The sequence below is a fragment of the Equus asinus genome, chromosome 8 (genome assembly GCF_041296235.1).
Source record: "Equus asinus isolate D_3611 breed Donkey chromosome 8, EquAss-T2T_v2, whole genome shotgun sequence".
NCBI classification, from domain to species: domain Eukaryota; kingdom Metazoa; phylum Chordata; class Mammalia; order Perissodactyla; family Equidae; genus Equus; species Equus asinus.
Window position 1 is genome coordinate 86,207,802 of NC_091797.1, and position 19,538 is coordinate 86,227,339.

Here is a 19,538-nt window from a genome sequence, read left to right on the forward strand (position 1 = left end):
GCAGAACCTCAGTGCAGACAGGCTGACGGTGACTGAGTCCACACTGTCACTGGGGGACATCTGGAGGGCCTGGGCAGATGGGAAGATGCTCCCACTGGAGCCAGAGGCAGACCCCAAGAGGAGAGGCTGGGGAGCTGGAGCGGTGTCCATGGGGGTGACAGTGTCAGAAGCTGGCTGGGGAGCCAGGCCTGCAGATGTGCTGGTTGAGGGGCTGGAACTGCCAGCAGAAGTGACTGGCAGGCCGGTGGAGGGAGGGGCACTAGGATCAGTGATGGGAGGGCCAGCTGGTGGAGGAGCAGTCCCTGCAGCAGGTGCGGGGACAGAACAGGAAGGCTGTGTGGGGCCACAGGCCCTGATGGCCTGAGTGTCACCCCGCAGGGCACTGTCGATGGTCCACAGTGCTGCTTCCTTCTCCGAGCCCAGGTCTTTCACAGTGACTCGAAATCCCAGCTCAGGGGGTGGCGGCAGCCTCCGAGGGACCCCTCGCCTGTGTGGCAGCAGAGGAGTCTTGCGTTTTCAGGGCCTGGAAGTGTCCAGCCATTCCTCTGGGTTTGTGTCTGCCCTGTTGTTGCCTCTGCGTCCTTCCCACGCTGGGTCTTCCTCAGGGAAAGCACTGAGGCTGCAGAGGGAGACCCAGGGCCTCCTTGCTCACCTTCTTAGAGGACATCTGGGACAGCCAGGTGTGGGGATGTGGCTGGACCTCTCCTCCTCTTCCTCCTCTGCACTGGCGGGAACCCTTGGGAGGAGCTGTATGAGCTCGTGATAGCGTTTCGTCTGGGGCCAGAGCTCATACAGAGCTCATACAGGTCTGGGATTTCTGGATGCATTCGTCGTCTGAGCTCATGGTGTGTACATTTCTCTGCAGAGGCCTGGGCCTGGGCACAAAGGAAGAGAGGCCTCCATGGACCCCCAGTGGCCTGAACGCAGGCAGTGCACCCCCAGTGCCATCAGGGTCCCTTCCTTGATCATGCTGCCTCTCTATGACTGTGGGGTCTTCCTCCTGATTCCATCTCTTTCCTACTCTCTCCCAGGGTCCTCAGTGGGATCTCCTCCATGCAGGTGTCTTGGGCACACATGGGTGTTGTGGGCATCATAAGGGTGACTCCTGCTCCTGTACACACACAGTGACTTTGCCCTCTGCAGACGCTGAGCTGTAGGACATCTTGGAGGTGAGGGAAGACAGCACTGCCTCCCTCTGATGGCCAGGCCTGCCAATAGAGGTAAGGACCCCCATAAAGGAGCACAGGGTCTGCTGGATCATGGCATATGGTCTGGGAGTCGTTATGCCAAGGCGAGGATGCATTGCATACTTGTAGGATGGTCTGCGAGTTGACCCAGGGGCATGGACAGGTGGGTGACCCTGGCCAGCCACGGGAAGTTGGGGGGCCTGGTGAGCAGGTTGGAGGCGGTGGAGCCCTCTTGGCAGGTGCTGGCCCCCCACTGCCCCAGGTGGGGATGTGGGGCAAAGCCTGCCCAGGTAACCACCCATAGAGCAGTTGGGTGAAGTCTGTCCCTCGATAGAGAGCTGGGCTCAGAGCTTCTCCTTCAGCTGCCTACTGGGCCAAAGGCGAAGTGGGCACCTTTGACCTGTTGCTAAGATGCAGCTTTGGAATGTCTGAAGGAAGAATGGGCGCACGTCCATGGGGCCTGCGAGGCAGGGGCGCAGGCAAAGAATCTGGAGGGATGGCGCGTGTGCAGAGGACGTGGGAGGACCTGGGGCAAGCAAAGGTGGGGATCCACACTGACCCCTGAGGGTCTGAGGGTTCAAGGTGTTTGCCTTGAGGTTGATGAGCTTGTTGTCAGGACAGTGGCCCATAGTCCCCTGGCCAGATCCCAGAGCTGTCGGGGAACTAACTGTAGGGGACGAGGTTCCCCATCCAGCAGAGGGGGAACTGCTGAGGAGCAGGTTGCATGAGGTGGCAGCTTTGGGATCCATGCCTGTGGGTCCTCCTGCCCTTTGCGCTGGGAACACTGGAGGGCAGAGCTGCTAAGAAGAGAAGTGCCCGTGCCACCCAGATCCTGAAGGCAGGGGTGACCTGTGAAGTGGCAGCCAGGGCAAGCTGGGACCCAGCCATCCAGTGTTGAGAAGTTAACCAAGAGAAATGAAACTTATGTTTAAAAACCTGTATGTGAATGTTTTTGGTTGCTTTGTTCATATTTCCTAAACACTGTATAGGACTATTGATGTTTTCCCATTTTTCATTCATAAGTTTTAATTATTTTTTAATTGTGTTCTGGGAATAACTAATGATACTAATCATTTCACGGTCTAATTAGAGTTAATATTTTGCCAATTCTAGTGACCATGATGACCTTAAGGTTGGGCTCAGCTTGACTCAACTTTAGACAGAAGTCTTCCTGGCTCTAGGTACTGCCCTCCCTTTTCTAAAAGCATTTACTTAAAAAGAATTTGTCGTAAATTCTTTTTCTGTACCTATGAGATGTAAATATTTAAAAAGCTTCTGGCCGGTTTTACAACCCAGGAATGTCTTTCTCAAGGGCCCAGTAAAAATCATCAAGGGAGATTGTGCGCCATCTCCCTGTCTCCGTGGGAGGGCAGGAGCTTAACTCTGATGGGTCCTGAAGAGCACACATGCCCTCATCACAGAGGAAGACCACTGCCTCAGGAATGACTCCCTGTGCTGCACACCCCAGAAATCAGCCTCATCCCAGCACATACACCCTCTCCTGCCTTTTGCTTCAGTGACGTTGAGCTCAGACTGAGTTCTGGCCTTCCTCCCATATGGCAGTAGTCTGGAATAACAAAGTCCTTGCCTATTTAACTTGGTTTGGTGCAATTTTTGCTTTGAGAAAAGTAAAATGTAGACGGTTTCCAGCAATATAGGTTCTTCTGCTCACTGCTCTTTATGTTAGAGTTGTGTATGGATCCCATCAACATGAACTGAACCTGCCCTCTGAGACGGTGGTACAGTTTGTTCCTTTGAAAGTCATACATGTCTTAAAAGACTTTCAAAAAATGGGCAGATGATTTAAACAGACATTTTTCCAAAGAAGATATACTGATGGCCAACAGGCACATGAAAAGATGCTCATCATCACTAATTACTAGGGAAATGCAAATCAAAACTACAATGAGGTATCACCTTATACCCATTAGAATGACTATAATTACCAAGACAAAAAATAACACATGTTGGAGGGGATGTGGAGAAAAGGGAACCCTCATACACTGCTGGTGGGAATGCAAACTGGTGCAGCCACTATGGAAAACAATATGGAAATTTCTCAAAAAATTAAAAATAGAAATACCATATGATCCAGCTCTCCCACTACTGGGTATTTATCCAAAGAATTTGAAATCAATAATTCAAAGAGATTCATGCACCCCTATGGTCATCACAGCACTATTCACAACAGCCAAGACGTGGAAGCAACCCAAGTGCCCATCAACAGATGATCTGCAACAACATGGATGGACCTTGAGTGTATGATATTAAGTAAAATAAGCCAGACAGAGACAAACACTGCATGATTTCACGCATATGTGGAAGATAAACACATGGACTAAAGAGAACAGATTAGTGGTTACTGGAGGGGGAAGGAGTTGGGGGGTGGGCGAAAGGGGTAAAAGGGCACATATATATGGTGACAGATAAAAATCAGACTATTGGTGGTGAGCACAATGCAATCTATACAAAAACTGATAAATAATAATGTACACCTGAAATTACACAATGTTGTGAACCATTATGACCTCAATAAAATAATTGAAAAAAATTCAAAGAAAAAAAGCTTTCAATGGAGAAAATTCGCCGTCTCCTTTGTCCGGGTCCTCCCTCTTCCATGGCTCTTCCTTTGTTCCTGAAGTTCCCAGCTTCCCTCTGGGGTCCTCTCACTGCAGCCTCAAGAGGCTCCTTTCCCATCATTTGTGTCTAGTTACTCAGTGAGGAACGCTTCTGGTTTCCTTTCATCCTCATCAGCCTTGGTTTTGTTTTCATTTTTGTTTTGCCTCAATCTTTAAGGATATCTTTGCTGAACATAGTATCCTGGGTTGATAGATCTTTTCTTTCAGTTTTTTAAGATGTTGTTCCAATCTCTTCTGGCCTCTGTTTTCTGATAAGAAATCACAAGCTTTGGAATTGGTATTTTTTTCTGTGTAATGTGTCATTTTTCTCTGCTTTCAAGATTTTTCTTCATCTTTGATTTTTAGCAGATTGATAATGATGTGTCAGATGGAGGGTTTTGTAAGCTTCTTTGATGTGTGTTTCACAAATTTGTGAGGTTTTCAACCATTTTCCTCTCCTGTGTTTTCCTCTGCACCCTCCTCCAGGAACTCCAATGGCATGGAAATTAGAACTTCTGATTGTCCTACACGTCTCTGTGACCCTGTGAGTTTTGGTCATTTTTTTCTCTGTGTTCTTTAGATTGTCCCATTTCTAATGCTCTGTCTTTAAGTTCATGACTCTTTCCTCTGTTTTCTCCATCCTGGTACTGAGCCCATCCAGTGAGTTTTGATTTTGGTTATTGAATGTTAGGTTCAAAAACTCCCATTTGCTGCTTTTGTGTGCTTTGCATTTCTCTACTGAGAACTTATTTCTGAAGGAGAACAGCGTTTACCACTCCAAAATCTACTTCTTTGGGATATTGATTATTCTAGGTTGATTATTTTTAATAGAAAAGCTTTTCTTTTACCTTCATCTTAACTGTCTAAAATAATTTAGATAAACAGCCTGTAACAGGAACACAGCTATCACCAGAGAGACCTACAAAGAATCTGGGCCAGGTGTGCTGAGGAAACTGGGCAGGGCCTAGAGATCAGAGTCCTCTCCATGTCCCATTGTCTCTGCATGGCGTGACAGACATTTGTTTGCCAAACATTTGCTTTTCTACTTCCAGGTGAATTGCCTTCCGCCCCTTTGAAGTCCCAAACCACTACGCCCAACATCCTCTTTTGTGTTTAGCTGAAGATGATATTTAAGGTGTTGTCTTTGGCCCTTTTGGGGAGTTACTCAGTTTTCCTGGGTCTCTCCCATGTATACATGGTATTAAACTTTGTTTGATTTTCTCCTGTTGATCTGTCTCATGTCAACTTAATCCTTAGACCAGCCAGAAGAACATAGAAGGGTAGAGGAGTGGTCTTCCTCACCTACAGTTGGTGACTCCGGCGGGACCAACTTAACTTGCTGGATGCTTCTTGCTCAGGGGCTATGGCAGCTGACAGATCTTGGACCCTGACAAGAGTTGGCAGGAGGTAAGAGTTCCTACCACATCCGTCTCCTAGGTCTCTGCCTGCAGGTCCAATGGAAGTCAGAGTGGTGAGGTTTATTTCCTTTTCTAAATTTAGGTCAGCTGGAGAAAATATTTGTAAAATTAGCTTCTTGGGCAAAAATGATTCTAGTAAAGATTTGGGACCAGTGCTCTTGATTTTGTTGATCTTGTTCCTCCCAGAGATGGTCTTTTGTCTCAACCAGCTGGAGGATGCACATGCATCATTCGGACAGTGGAGTAGGCTGTGGATCTGAGCTTAGGGAATCTAAACTGGGTGAAATTTTGAGTCACCCTATTCTGTTCAACACAGGGAGAAATACGTGATTCCCTGTGTTTTGGAATGGCTATTTAAAGACAGGCCCCTCATAGTTATTAGGCTAACTCTGGGAGTGAACTCTCTGGATCTTGGGAGGGCTGCATCCTTTGCATTCTCCTTTGGGGATGCTTCTTGCGACCATGGTTAAGCCATAAAAAGTCTTATTGATTTGAGTTGCTATTAAGATCCCACTCATCAATGGCCAGATGATGGATCCTTTAAATTGGAAAAACTTCTAGGTTGAAAAGAATATTTTTAGAGAGCTCTCATATTGGTATAGTGCTTAGCCATTAAGATGCCTTTAATAAGATGGAAGGACAGAAACTGGAATACAAATCAGAGTCGACTCTGACCCCCGACCCCTTCCTATCTGCCTTTAGACATTCACAGATATTGTAAAAAATCAGGACACTGGAAGTGCAGTTGCCAGACACTGAAGAAAAAGAAGGAGAAGGAGAAAGAAGAAAGAAGAAGAAGAAAATAACAGCTAGACTTAGGGACTCTCTAACAAGATGAAAGAACAGAAATTTAGGACATAAAACAAAAATCCACCATAAAAACACTGTCTTAAAATCTGGCCCCATCTGCCTGTTTTAGCTTTTCTTTTTCCTGCAAGGCTTACAGAAAGCACTGCAGCCTAATCTCTAAGAGTATACAGATTACTCATGTAAGTGCAACAAGCCAGAAAATGAATTTAGCAGAAGCACCTGGGACACACAGTAAAGCTTGCTTTGTTGGTCTCTATAAACCAGGCTCCACCAGCTTCAGGCCTTTCTATGCAATATCCTTTGCAGATGCATCCTAGAACCCCCTCCCGGGAATTCACGTCCCTGGACAACAGCCTTCTTACCTGTACTTGATGGCCTCCTATAATGCTCAGTCAAGAGAGGAGGATAAAATTTCATGTTTTCCCTTTCTTTACAAATCCAGACCTGTTGGTTATTGACCCTTTCTCTCCCAGGGATAACTATTACCTCCTTGTTTGTCTCGTTTTGTGTCCTAAGAGCTTGGCTTAGCTTTCTGCCTGCCTGCAACATGCAGGCTATCGGTTTTTTCTTTGGGGAGTGACTCTGGATCTTGAGAAGATAATAACTTTTGAGGACACCTCTTGGGGTCCATAGAGTTGCTTAGTAACACCAGAGACGTTTACTGCTTGTCCCAGCTGAAAACTGGAAAGATATTTAGAAGGATTTTTTTTTTAAATAGCTCTATGATCAAAAATTGGAAGCTGATAGGGCTGGCCCCATGGCTGAGTGGTTAAGTTCGCGTGCTCCGCTGCAGGCAGCCCAGTGTTTCATTGGTTCAAATCCTGGGCACGGACATGGCACTGCTCATCAAACCACGCTGAGGCAGCATCCCACATGCCGCGACTAGAAGGACCCACAACAAAGAATATACAACTATGTGCCGGGGGGCTTTGGAGATAAAAAGGAAACAAAAATCAAATCAAAAAATTGGAAGCTAATAATCAGAGCCTGGTAGGAATCTTTTTATAGGTCGTCTTCCCTAATTTAAAAGAAAACTATGTGCCCAGAGGGAAAGAAATAAATTAGGGATAATGTAATTGGACAGACAGATGAACCTGTGATGTCATTGCAAATTTCTGAAGAATTGAGAGCAGCTGTCCATATCTTACAAGCCTTTGCAAAACTGGAAATGCATCTCTAAAGGCAATTCAGATTCCACCCATTCCCTTTCACCAATCCCCAAACCTCCCCTATTTATCTCAAAAGGCTTGTAACCTCTCCAGGAACTCTTACCTACACTCTCTTCAATTCCTAAGACTGAAGGGGAAAAAAGGAGAGAAGAAACTTTTGGAGATGAAGACTGCTGTAGAAGCACCCTTGCCCATAAATCTAAGGAAAATTTAAAACAGGCTATAAGATTTGCATCTGTCTATGTGTTTATATGTGTGTTCATATATGTATGTTGTAAATATATGATACTTTTCTACCTCTGGATAGTATTATCAAGACTAGTTCATAAGAGAGCTCTATTTAATTGGCTTAAAAACAGACCAGCACTATATAAATTGAGCATACTTTCAGAAATAGAATAGAATAATATTTAATTGTTTTACATATTTATTTTTCAGTAGAAATTAAGGTTTCTAAGGGTTAAAATATTAATTAATATATTTAATTAAAATTGCTAAAATAATAAGGGAAACAGTTTAATATGCAAGGAAAATAAAATGTGTGTTTTCAGTGAAAAAATTATATATATATATGGAATGGAAATGCATTTTGTTAAGGAAAAAAGAGAGAGGAAGTATAGGACAAAGTCTGAATATAAAACAAGAAGTTACAGAAGATTTGTGGAAAAGGAACGTTGAGAAAAAAGGTTTTATGCATGGTCAAGCTGGCTAAGATTGGGATGAATGTTAAGTAAATCAGTTTTAATATCAAAAGTAAGCTGGTGCAAAATTGAAATTTGTTTTTCTCTCTCTTAAAAGAACAGTTTTCTTGGACTTTGGTCTGCTCTTGATAAAGAGATTGTGAAAGGTTATTCTTTACCTTTGAGTAGTCTACCTAAAAAGCAGGGATTTTATGTTTTATCAAAATAATTTCCTATGTTCAAAAAGCTGAGACCTCTCCATTAAGAGAGCTAAGGTTTTTTCCAATGATGTAACTTTCTGTATTTGCCTTTAACATCTTCTATTGTCACTTTGATTAAATAGATAATTAAGTGTTGTTTCATATTGATCTGTGATCCTATTTAGTCAAGTGTCCAATCCTTTGATATCTTTAACAAACTTCCAAAATCACGTTGTAAAAATGAAGTCCTTTTGACTTGGAAGAAACTGGATTTTTCCAGAAGGCCTCTGGAAAATTCCAAAGTTTTGTTAAACCAATTAGGCTTGTTTTGTATGTTAAATTGCTTGGGAAGCATTGTCAAATGAATGATGCTAAACCTCCTTTATGGATATCCTTGTATGCACACGTTATTAAAATAAATGTTCTAGAATTGTGTGAGATTTTAAAAACCTAAGATGTCCTTGTATAATGTTATCAGTCATAATTCTAGTTACTATCTTAAAATGTTATGTATCACAGAAATAACCAAATTCCCTTGTCAGTTGTGTTATAATCAAATCTTTAACCATGCCATTGTTAAGTCTTTTGTCACTTACAGGCAGTTACTGTTTTACTCTGATGCTTTTGCAAATATGTTTCATCTTCAGAGAGATTCATGGAAAAGACTTTGACACTTACTCTAGAATACAGGTTTCTAATAAACTTTCAGATCATGAAATTGAACTGGGTAATAATTTACAGAACTCTAGCAGAGAAACTGGTGGCTTCATAAGACTGATAACAAAATATCAAGACCAGGAATTGATTACATGGGACTGAATGAACTGATGAGGATGATTGTAATTTTTATGACTGTTTCAAGCATTGCTGTTTTTTAAAACCTTTTCCTCTTTTCTCCTAAGCTACCTATCACCTACAGCAGTTCAGTAAATTATATCTTTGTAAGCAGAACTGAAACATTTATCTTTTTCTCCCTACCTTATCCCTCCAGAATTTGGAAACTCTTAGAGAGTGAGTATTCTTATTTTCATGGCAATATAGTTATTTGCATAAGTTCAATAAGAATCTGTCCTCTTTATAACAGGACATAATTGGAAACTTGGGCAATATTACCAAGGCTTTGACTGGAATGTCTTATCTGAGAGAGACATGCATAGATTCAGATGTGACCAGACAACTCTAAGGAGCAAAGGTTGACTTTATGGAACAAAATAAATCCCCTTGGAAATATTTGCCTGGTACCTTGCTACAGGGTTCCCAACAACCTTACCAGGTGAGTAAAGAAGGTCACTTCCTGGGAGGTGTGAAACCTCAGGATATTTTGGAGATCTCAAGACAAGAGGGATTTCCCCAAATCTGTAGGTATTGCAGGCAGAGTCTGATGGCAAGTCCTTGGGATGGTTTCCTGTTGTTGAGAGGCTATTGAAAGTCCATTCTGAGATTCATTATGAAAAGTTCCAGCAAAGCAGATTTAAAAGAGCCCGTATGATCATTTGCTATTCTTGTTACTTATGTAAGTAATTGGGTCAAGTTTATTGAAACTAGACTCATTTTGGAAACAAATTAATCTTAATTTGGCTATCTTTGGTAGGAATGAGGGAGAAAAGTTATGTTGCAGTAGAAACTATAATATACACTTGTGGATGTTAGATTCTACTTTGTTTTCCACCTGTAAACTGGACTGGGCCCTGAATTCTTCTAGTTTCCTGAAATATTTTGCTACAACTCTCCAAACTAACATTTCCAATTTTTCTCCCACTTTTGACTTAGAATCATTGAGAACTAAAGCTGCCCTTTTCCTGAAGCCCTGTAAACTGAAGCTGCGAGACTTATTATCAACTTAAGAGAGATCGCCACAATAGCGCATGTTTAAACAGTCTTCATGCTTGTTGCTGTGTAAGCCACTCAGAAAGTTACCTGAACACCTGATGACATCATCAGAGACATTTCAAACTGGAAAAGATGCTTCAACCCCTACATCTAGGAATCTTCTCTTGACTGGCTGCTCTCCAGACTAAGACTGGGTTTATAGTCTCCTCCAAACATTACCTTTTAGTTTTGTTTTTGTTTCCATAGAAATGCCTCTTTTTAAATACCTGATTGCTTGCTTACACAATATAGGCCCAACTTTGGGAGACCACCTGCATCACCACCTCCTGAAATGAGACAAAACTGTTTAACTGAACTGAGCTATTCTCAGGACTGAATGACTGGTTCAGAGAACTATGGAGAAATCTATCACCTTAGGTTCTGGACTCTGAATCTTTTTATTTGAGGTTTCAAAGGCAGGATGGAAGGGGAACAGAATTTGCCACCCCAAAATATGTCTCTTTGGGATGTTGATTATTTTATGTTGATATTCTTTAAGAAACAGAAAACTCAGAACATTTTTCTTTTACTTCCCCTGTAACCACCTAAAAGAATTTAGATAAATGGCCTGTAACAGGAACAGAGCTATCACCAGAGATATCTACAAAGAAAATGGGCCAGGTGTGGTGGGGAGACTTGTCAGGGCCTAGAGATCAGAGTCCTCTCCATGTCCCGTTGTCTCTGCATGGCATGGAAAACATTTGTTTGCCAAGAATTTGCTTTTCTCTCTCCAGGTGAATTGCCTTCCACCCCTTTGAAGTCCCAAACCACTACGCCCAACATCCTCTTTTGTGTTTAGCTGAAGATGGTATTGAAGGTGGTGTCTTTGGCCCTTTTGGGGAGTTACTCAGTTTTCCTGGGTTTCTCCCATGTATGCATGGTATTAAACTTTGTTTGATTTTCTCCTGTTATTCTGTCTCAGGTCAATTTAATTCTTAGACCAGCCAGAAGAACCTAGACAGTAGAGGAAAGTGTCTTCCTCCCCTACATTTCTTTCTATTAGTTTCAAGGATATTTTCCCTTGCTGCATTGAGCATGGCTATATTAGCTACTTTGTCTGATAATTCCTTCACATAGGGTATTTCAGGGCTGAATCTGTTGATTGTCTTTTCCCTTGAGAAATGGTCAGATTTTCTTATTCTCTGTGTGTTATGTTGTGTAATTTTGGATGGAATCTTGACAGTTTACTCATGATGTTGTGACATTCTGGTTTCTATTAAAATCCTCTGCAGAATTTTCATTTTTCTTTTTCTGTTGTTTTATTGAGCAATCAACACAGTGAAGGTCACACTGCAAGTTGCATCTTGCCTTTTGTCGACAGTTTAGTCTCATTGCAGTTTTCATGCCATTTATGCTGTTTGTGTCCACGTGCCACACACATAACTCAGGAGTTGATCTTGGAGTTGAATCTCTAGTCTGTCCTCCCCAAAGATAAGATGTGTAGGATAGCCATTCACAGAACTTTCCTTGCTTTCTAACAGCACCCAATCTAGAGCTTCCTTGGACCTTAACCCTAAGCACCCATGAAAACCCAATCCAATCATAACTTCTGTCTAACACTCTCTTATGGAGACATCCCATGCTTCCCTTTGGTTCATGTTCTCCCACATAGCAATGAGTAATAAACCAAACTTGGTCAACTTCAAGTGTGATCCTGGTGGCCTCTAGCTGAAGGGCGCTGAGTAACTATGTGTTTTTAAGAGTGGGAGGCAGCTTGGTGATTTGTGAAGAGCTGAACTCAGAGAGACCTAAGTTTAAGTTCTGGCCCTCTCATGGCTGTGTGACCCTGGGCAAGTCACTTCACCTCTCTGAACCTCTATCTGCCACATGAGACTAGTAACACCTTATTTATAGGGCTGGGGTGAGGATTCAAAAGTGACTGGGTACAGTGAGCACTTGGAAATAGTGGGTACTCACTACATGTCACTTCCCTGCTCCTTGGTCCTTTGGGAGTAGTCTATTAGTAAAATTTATGATTGACAGATTTTTAAAATATTTTCCACTGACAAATAGAATTATATTTGCTTGTCTGTATTTTAACAAAGTCATATGAACATAACTCACACCTGACACCAATATTTCAATGTGTTTATGTCCTTAAAACTTGACTGTAAATGACAAACATAACAAAGAAATTTCCAGGAACATACCAGTGCTCTTCTCAGAAAAAGTGGGCTCTTGCTCCTCTCATTGGTGATGATGATGAAGATGCAGTCATGGCTTCCACTTCTCGAGTGCTGGCTGTGGGCCTGTGCCTGCGCTTCCTGCTCTGCACGACTTCTCTAGGTCACCCCACAACTCTAGGAGGTGGTCCTGCTGGAATCTCCACTGCAGACAAGGACAGGGGAGAAGACCCGATTTCATCTGAATCTTTTGGCAGAAGGAGGAGGGAGGAGGGCTGTGGGCGGGAGAGAGGGGAGGCAGGAGGATGGGGAATGGGGAGGGGCCAGTGTGGTGACTGTGCCTGCTCAGCTACATGGTTGGGATGGAACCTCAGGGCAGAGACTAGCAGAGCCAGAAACCCGAGGACCTGGTGTCAGAGGGATGCGGGCCCCACTGCTGCCCTTGCGTGTGTTCCAGGGTGTGGAGAACTCCTTGGCTGTGCCTTGGCACAGAGCCCTCCACTGCCCTGGCGTCCTGAGCATGGGGACTTGGGGACAGTGGAGGCCGTGCACTTAGCTGACACAGAGGAGATGGGGCAGAACATGGGAGATGTGCCTCTGAGCCCACAGGACCCGGAGACCCAACACCTAGGGAGGCCTGGGGGGACGGAGGGGCCTCCTCCTCCTTTAGCACTGGGACTCAGGCACTCAGAGGTCCTGAGTCCTAGTAAGGGACCTCGTCTGACCTCCCCTGCTGAGGACACCAGCACATGCAGGTCACCTTCCTGGCTTCTCTGCCAACCTTTGTCTCAGCCTTTAAAACTTTCTCTTCCAAATGTCATTGTGAAACTTTGTGAATTTTCCTTCTCCTCCACTAGATGCTGCTCTACACCCATGTAACACAGCGCCCATCTCTGATTCCAAGAGTCCTGGTATGGATGAGACAGGGAGGTCATCTGGTCAGTCCTTCTCACTTTCCAGAAGGCAAGTGGAGACCGGAGTGTTTACCAGGCTCGTTGACATCATGATGACGATATTAACTCTAATAGCTGTAGCTTGACCAGCACTCCACCTGTGCTAGTCTCTTTACACAGATTAGCTCCTGAAACCCCACAGGCCCCTGTGATGTCAGTTCTTATCCTACAAATGAGGAAATTGAGTCTCAGAGAGGTGAGGTGACCAGCTCAGAGTCACACAGCACATAACAGGACAGGCTGTTATTTGACCAAGTTTTTCTCTAAGTCCAGATGCCAGAACCATAGTGTTGTCCTGTTGCCCATGACAATGGCTATTTATTAAGCTCCTACTATGTGCTGGGCACTTGGCAAAGCTGGGAGAATACAGAGATGGATAGGACAGACCCATTCTATGGTGGTTTGTTATGTGTCCTCTCCACTGGGAACTTTGAGAGCAGTGCCCACAGGACCCAGCGCCTCACTCAGAGCTTGGCACAGAGTAGGGCCTCATTTAATGCTGAATAAATGAATTAGCTGCTGCAGGTTATTCAACAAGCACTTACAATAATTGCAGCTAGAATATCTTCCTCTTGGAAAGTAAAACCAAAACAAGTTAGACCATACTTTTCAAGAGATGATGCTGGGTCAATTTTTTTACATGGAAATCTTTAACCCAACCTCAAAATCATCTCCAAAAATCAGTTCCAGATTTATTGTGGATCTAATTGTTCAAGGTAGAACAAAAAATGCTTAGAATAAACAAAGGAAAATGTTTTCTCAACTTTGGGGGGCATGTAAAGATGCTGTAACTAGGGTACAACGGTGCTGACCATGAAGGAAAAAATTGACTCCTATGAAATGAAGAACTTCTGTTCATCAGTAGACACCATTAAAAGCATGAAAGATAAGCCACAAAATGGAAAAGGATTTCTGCAATCCACAGATCCAACAAAGGACTGGTGTTTACAAAGAAAACTGGAGAAAATAGGCAATAGACATGGATGAGCACTTCCTAGAAGAGGGGATCCGTTGATAAAACTGAAATTAAAATGTGCTCAACCTCATTAATCTTCAGTGAAGTACAAGTTGACAATCCGTTAGTGCTCCTATTACATGTGCGCCAGAATGGCCACAGTGGAAATTGTCGATATTGAGTGTTGCTGAGGATGTGGAGGAACTGAAACTCCATTCAGCTGATGATTGGATAAGTTGATACAAAACTCTGGAAAACTATGTGTTAATATCTCCTAAAACTTAATACAGTCATACCCTTGGACTCCACAGTTGCCTCTCTGTATAACCCCAACACAGACGTGTACTCGTGTTCGCAAATACACAGGAACTGGAACGTTCAGAGCACCACTATTCCTATGAGCCCCAGTTGTGAAGCTATCCAAATGCCCGTTAACATCAGGATGGATAAAGTATGGTGTATTCACACAGTGGGACGCTGCACAGTGTTGAGAACGAGCATCTTTGACTGCACGCAGCAGTGCGGACGAGCCTCACGAGCACAGAGTGAGGGAATCAGACTCCCAAAGAGCACCTGCTGTTTGCCAGAGACTGTGATAAGCAAGTGACACACGTGGTCTCAGTAAGTCCTCATCACCAGACCCTGAGTTGCTCTAATGGTCCCATTTTACAGATGAGGAGACTGAGGCTCAGAGCCTTAGGTCCTTCATCTACATTTTCCCATGGAGCAGATGATGCTCTCAAGTGCGTATCTCTGGGACTCACACTCCCACCAAGAGATGGAAGCCGTGCCCAACACCTTTCCCCTGAGGTCTTCAGGGGCTGGGAGGCACCCCACCTCTAGGGGGTCCCCACTTCCTCCTCTCTGAAGAGGGTGGAGAGATCCCACACACCAGAGTTCGGAGCAACGGGACTGTCTATGGGCACAAAGAACAGCATTGTTTCCATCACCCAGGAGGGAGAATGTCCTTCTCCATGATGTCCTTTATTCTGATCTGCCGTTGCTTTCTAGCATCTAGTGATCACAACCTGGCCGGGGAGCAATCTGGTATCTGATGGATGGATCTTCTTGTTCAGAATGGGTGAGTGTGACCACAGCGCACAGTTTTGGTTCCACAATGGGGTGTGGGCACCAAAGGCTGTGGTGTCAGGGCATTTCTCAGTGGTAGCACAGGTCCTGCCTTCCTACATTCTTCTTGTCCTGGGGCCTCGGACTTCTCATCCAACACTGTTCAGTGGACAGAGAATGTCACCCACAAATGGAAAGCATGTACATAAGTCTAAAATTTTAGCCACCAATTAAAACAAAGGCAAAATTAATAATATATTTTATTTTACCTAATATATTCAAAATGTTATTATTTCAATATACAATCAATATACCAAATGGCAAGGAGATATTTTACATTCCTTTTTCTTAATAAATCTTCAAAGAATATTTGATAATACAGCCATCTCAGTTCAGACTTGAGATGCTCACTCACCCCATGTGGCTGATGGCTAATGGCCAGGGCAGCTCCAGTGCAGTCAGTTCCACACAGCGCTCTGGTCAAGGTGCCTTGACTCCTCCTTAAAGATGACGTTTATCGATGCTTAGTGTTTGCCAGGCATGGTGCCCAGCACTTCCTATGCCTTCTCTCACCGTCACCCTGGGAGGCAGATATTCTTGTTGTCTCCGTTTTACACATGGGAAAACCAAGACACAGAGAGACTGAGTAACAAGCACAAGGTCACGAGACTTAGAAATGACAGAGGCAGAATGTGAACCCAGGCAGCCTGGCATCCCAGCTCAAGCGTGTCATCACAAGGCTTGGCCAAGTCCTTCATTAAAATGAAAGTGCATGTTTACTACGATAGCATACTTTAGCATGTAGGATTCCTTTAAAGGCATGGCATATACATTACTCCAAATATTTGCCCAGTCCAAACAGCCCATTCCCAGTTTACAGAGACACCTTTTGGTCAGAAAGCATCTTGCTCAGAAGACTGCTTATCCCACTTATGACACAGAGAACGTATTAATCGATGCTGCAGGGCACAGTAAAGGCAGAATCTCGAGTTCAGCTCCTTAGGGTTGCCAGGAACATTCTAATGAAAGGCTAATCAGAGCAAGATGCAGGTGAACCCCAACTGACACACAAACCTGGTCCTGAGATTAGGGTGACCGACCGCCCCAGTTTGCCTGGGATGGAGGAGCTTCCCCTGACTAGGAACTTTCAGTGATAAAGTCCTGGGCAAACTTGGACAAGTGGTTCTCCCTCCCTGAGATGGTACAGGCTGGGCAAACCCTCACAGATGGATGGAGCTGCCCACTGGCTCCCATAAGAACTGATTCTTTTCCATTCTGGATGATCTTTCTGTTGCCAGGACCCTGAATTATTTGACCCTTGGTTCAAATGCTGGTCCTAGTTGATGTGACTCTTTGGTTTGCACCACCCAATGGACACTCCTCTGCCCTCCGCCCCCACCCACTCTTGGCCTCTGGCCTCTTTCCCATGCTGCCACCAAGGGGATGTTGAAAACTGCAGATACAATGTCAAGATCTTCTCCTCCAGTGCCTGGGGCTGAAAATCCTTCAGTGACTTCCCAATGTTCCATTTACCACTGGATCTTGGTCTTCAGGGCATGTGGTCCTTGATCTCGGAATTTTGGGTCTGGAAATTAGCGGTTGGGGAAAGACATAGGATAGCAAAAAATTGGTAATTTTGGTTATTAAGGACAGGGAAAAAAGACAACATACACACGTCCACTGTCTCCATGATTTAATAAAGGAAGACCATGTTAACACCTGAAGAGTAGGAGAGACGTGATTCAGGAATAAACAGCCATCGCCCTTCCCAGGCAGGGACAGCTGGTGTCCTCACACTGACATTTTCACTCCTGAGAACTTCTGCCACCAGTATATAGATTTGAATCTTGTCGCCATTACTTCCTAGCTGTGTGACCTTGGGGAAGCAGCTTCGCCTTTCTGTGCCTCACTGCCTCCTTCTTGGGGTCGTCGTGAGGATGGAATGAGGGAACCTGTGAGAAGCCCTTAGCTGACTCCATAACCTGCAGCAGCAATGGGGATGGATCCCCACTGCACAGTAGTGCCCCCTCGTGGCTCTGTGCCTGGAGTACAGGCCAGAGGCTTTGGAGCAGTAATGAGGCTCCCCAGGCAGGAGTGGGGACCTGGTGTAAGGCCAAGGGTGAGGCTGAGCGGGAAGAAAAACCATAAGTATTCATAGAATCATTTAAAGCCCAGGACGTGTGTCTCCCTGAGAATAAGTTTTTTCCTTGGAAGCTGCTGTCCAGGCTGTGAGCTCTGGAAGATGAGAGACAATGGAACCTCTCTGCACCCCCAACCAGGGAGGCTGTTTTATGTGCATTTAGGGGGAGCTGCCTCTTCACGCAGGGCAGGGAGCCTTGGCACTGTCACCCACTGGGCGGGGTTGGATGTGGGGTTGCTGTGGCCACAGCCCTCCTTGCCTCCTGCAAGGTCTGAAGGATGAAAGGGGACAGCAGACTGCATAAGGCAGCCTTTCTGTGATGTCCCCAAACAGGGACACATGCAAGCTCGGTGCTCTCCCCATAAGGGTCTTGCACCAAGGGAGCCATTAGCTACTGGGAACAGCCCTGTGTCCTCAGAAGGGGGGTGGCAGGAGAGTCTGGGAGACACGAGACAGACTCGAGCACCCACTCCTTTGACATTTCTTCCCTGAGGGAGAGGCTGACATGGATGTCCCTTCCTGTCTCTGCTCGCGGACTCTTAATTAGCCTGCGGGCCTGGGAATGAACCTCTCAAAGGACAGAGAAGGTGGCTCTGGGAGTAGGCAGGCTTGTGTTCGAATCCTGGTCCTGACACTTGCTGACCATGTGACTTTGGGCAAGTCATTGTCTCCTTGACCTTGTTTCTGCACCTGTAAACTGGGGATGATAACGTACATCCCTGAGGGATCTGATGTGAGACTCGAGCGTGCTGATCTACCCCACAATCTCAGATGCCTCCAGGGGCCAGGCAGGAAGGTGAGCAAGAGAAGTGGGGCAGGTGTAGGCAGCAGGGAGTGGTGGGGACGGTGGTAAACCAGGAGCACAAACCCCCAGGGGCAGCTGGTAGCCAGCGTCGTCTGGTCCAGGGCATTCAGGCATTTGATCCAGGACATTGTAGACACCCTCAAAATCCCAGAATTTGGTTTTTTTGTTCAAGATTCTGTGGGTGGACTTCAGCACTGTTGGGCTTAGCTGACCTGCTTAGCAGTGAAGTGTGGTAGGAAGGAATGTGGGTCCACTTCTGCCAGTTTTTTTCAAAAGTTTAAGAGAAACAGGAAATCAGCTCTATCTTTCAATGTTGGCAATTAAGCAGCATTTTAAAAACAAGGCACTGGGATCCAGACAAAAGCCTGTGTTAGCTGTGTGACCTTGGGCAAGTCTCTTAACATCTCTTAGCTTCTGTGTCTCCATGAATAAGGAGTTAAGAATACCCGTAGCTCCTGATCTTGCAGTTTACATAAATTACTTCCCTGAACTTTTTCCTCAATGTGATAAAGGAAGGGTTACTATTATTATCCCTCATCATACAGATGAGGAAACAGGCACAGAGAAGCTAAGTCACTTGCCCAGAATCCCACAGGGAGTGAGGGACAGGGCTATCGTGAGGCTTTAGATAAAATAATGCAGGCAGAGTGGTCAGTGCATATCAGCCATTGTTGGTGCTTCATTGTCATTATTATTACTTTTATTAATGACAAAATGGCTCAAGATCAGTTCCCACGCTTAATTTGTTGGCCAGAGTAAGCTGCTAGACTTAAATCTCTCAGACAAAGACCAGGGCTGGCTCTGGATTACATAGTATGTATTTTTGAAGGTAGCTCTGGGCCATTTTAACAGCTCCTTTTTACACAGGCATTGGGCCACCCTGCCAATGGCGTTCCTGGGACAATAATTAGATTTAAACTCCAGTGCAGTCAATAGATTCTCATCTCGGGGTGACCAAGTCAATGATGACCTGTAATTTACAGAGTTGTTCTGAAATCAATATGGGTTTGCTCTTCACCGAGTGGGCTGTACAACACGGGTGACGGGCGACCCTGAAGAGCAGTTGCCATGGGAGTGCAGAGCCGGCTGGGCCTGGAGAGGGGCCGGCTGGCAGAGGAGCCACGGAGCAGTGGCTGGAGGAGGCCAACCTCTGTCCAGGGGCCGTGGTCAGCGCAGCCGGGGCTCCCACTGGGATCTGCTCAAGACGGAGTCCTGCTGAGAGAGATCTGATCGGCAGTGAATTGTGGGAGGAAGAGAACAGTTTTGGGCTTGGTAGAACTGGATTTGTCTTTCAGCGGTGCAGTTTTCTACCTGTGGTCCTGGGGAATTGGGCCCCATCCCCTGATACTTGGTTTTCTCATCTGCAAATGGACGACTCACGGAATCTGCTGCATGGATGACGATGAAATGAGTCCGTATTTGCAAACACTTGTTTTACTGCAATGTGAGGCCATCAAGTGCGGTCGTGATGAGGCTATGGGGTCAGGCGGACCTGGGGTTGCATACTGCCTCGTTCCCCTCCATGCTGAGTGACCTTGGGTAA

General features: G+C 45.1%; 1 long non-coding RNA gene across 1 annotated transcript; it reads left to right on the forward strand.

Moving 5' to 3' along the window:
- The first annotated feature begins 1,040 nt into the window (after positions 1-1,040).
- LOC106844816 (uncharacterized) lies at positions 1,041-11,170 on the forward strand. Its single transcript, XR_006530980.2, has 5 exons — positions 1,041-1,220; positions 4,292-4,349; positions 5,063-5,212; positions 9,167-9,355; positions 9,853-11,170. It is a non-coding gene; the product is annotated as an uncharacterized lncRNA (long non-coding RNA).
- The last annotated feature ends 8,368 nt before the right edge of the window (positions 11,171-19,538 follow it).